General features: G+C 47.8%; 1 protein-coding gene across 3 annotated transcripts in view; it reads right to left on the bottom strand.

Moving 5' to 3' along the window:
- Positions 1 to 979: 979 nt before the first annotated feature.
- LOC109963399 (uncharacterized protein F13E9.13, mitochondrial) overlaps positions 980 to 1,917 on the bottom strand; it is a 12,799-nt gene continuing 11,861 nt past the window's right edge. For 2 of the 3 annotated variants that reach the window (XR_002275395.1, XR_002275393.1), the window contains 2 exons: positions 1,355 to 1,514; positions 980 to 1,236 (listed from right to left, as the gene is read on the bottom strand). The gene's annotated coding sequence lies outside the window, so the exon portion shown is untranslated. The remainder of the gene's footprint in view (positions 1,237 to 1,354; positions 1,515 to 1,917) is intronic. The other variant, XR_002275394.1, reaches the window with a different exon arrangement.

Below are 1,917 nucleotides of genomic sequence, written 5' to 3'. Positions count from 1 at the left end.
ACAGGAACTGTCAGTGTGGAAAACAAAATGACCTCCAATACATACCACGAACAAAGGTCTGTAACTGTCATGATTCGGTTCCACTGCTTCCTGTCTGGCTTTTATTTTGACACTATTTCCTGTTTTGTTTCACCTTAGTTCTGGTCTTTTCTTTACGTTCATCACTCACATTAGTTTCACCTGCTTCGTTATTTTGTGCACCTGTTTTCATCTCTATTTAGGCAGCGTCCTCCCATGAGGACGCTGCCAGATTGTTCTAGACCCCAGCTCAGACTTTCCAGCGTATATTCGGTTTTTGGTATTTTGTGTTTCTGACCCGGACTGTTAATTGGATTACCCTGTATTGCCTTGCCCTCTTATCTCGGACTGCTCATGTGTATCGGCTTATCGGACTTTCCCCTCGGACTACGCACTTTGGATTCCCCTGGATGTACGTGTTTGCTGGCTCTGACCTGGGACCGATACCGACCGTGAGTTTTTGTGTTTGCACCGTGTGTTGTATGGTTTTTTGTTTAGTTTTAGTTCTCGTAATAAAGAGACGGTTTTTGTTTAAACACTTCCTCGTCTGGCCATTTAATAGAGTTCACAAAAACACTTTTCGGCCGCACTACGCGCGCCGTTTTCTGACAAATGTACACAGTTACATTCCACCACTGTATGCATGTACTGTCAGATGTATGTGATTGGCTGACACAGTGTCTTGCCAGACAACGACAGATCCAACCATTTTATCCTGCGTGATACTGTGTCAGTTTGGCAGAAGTCCCGGCACTTCCCCAGTTCAAATGAATGAGAAGGGCTGCAATTTTCATGCAGTCTGACTGAAAACGGTCTAATGTAGAAATAGAGTAATGAATTCAGGCACAACATCACCTGTGTCCAAGGTGTTAGGACCGGTGGGTCCGACTAAGAAAGATACAGACAAACTAAGACTCAGAAGGCAGGTCTTGACACAATCCAGAGCAGAAATTTTATTTGGGTAACTGTTTTGACAGGGCCAGGTCTACTGGGCAAGAGTCCGTAGCTGGAAGGCGGGCACTTCTCAGCGAGGAGAAGGTCGAGGCAGGACAGAGAAACAGGTGGCGGAGACGAGCTGGAGTGGTCCGGGACCCTGGAGTGCACCGGTGAGTGGAGCCTGGCAGGGGATGAACCAGTTCAGTCAGAGGTTCTGAGGTGCACTGGAGAGTGGAGTGCAGTGTGCTGATGAGTGAGGCTGCACCACCAATGACCTAGGTCCTTGCGGATGAACAAAGCAAGACAGACAGGGAGAGCAGAGTGACTGGCAGGACAGGTACGTGAGGTAAGTAGAGGATGGCAAGGAGGCGCCAGAGGATCTGGCGTTAAGGGAACTCACATGTGGGTTGGAGAAGGTTGGGATGTCAACCCCGACGTGGTGAGTGAGGGAGGCTGAGAGGAAGACTGCGCCACTGACAGATCCGGAACATGCCAACCAACTGGATCAGGAAGACGTCAGTGCCAACGGTAAATTCTCAGAACCACATAGTTGATGATCTCTGGAGGTGAATAGACAGGAGCCCAGAGTTACAGCGACACCGGCAGATGAGGAAGAGACAACAGGTATGCTGGTCAGGAGTCACACTGGTGTAGCTGGAGTAAACAGGTAACTCACAGGTGAGTAGATAGGAGCACAGAGTTTTAGTGACAGTGGCAGATCAGGAACACCCAGTTGGTACGCCGAACAGCAGTCTAGTGTTAGGTTATTTCCTAGTTAGATAGATATTCAGAGATTTGTTGTCTAGAAATGTTAGTGGAGACAGATTGACTAGCTTAGGCTGTTAACTGTGCTTGCAGGGCAGACTGCAGGCACGTCAAGGTTACAGGAAAAGAGCTGTTAGGGTCAACTGTAATGCTAGTCTTAATATTTGTCTTAATGTGTAAGGTTATGTCCAATTGTTT

The sequence above is a fragment of the Monopterus albus genome, unplaced genomic scaffold (assembly GCF_001952655.1).
Source record: "Monopterus albus unplaced genomic scaffold, M_albus_1.0 scaffold73.1, whole genome shotgun sequence".
Taxonomy (NCBI): domain Eukaryota; kingdom Metazoa; phylum Chordata; class Actinopteri; order Synbranchiformes; family Synbranchidae; genus Monopterus; species Monopterus albus.
Note: the sequence above shows the minus strand (reverse complement) of the source record. Positions and strands in the feature narration are given on the sequence as shown.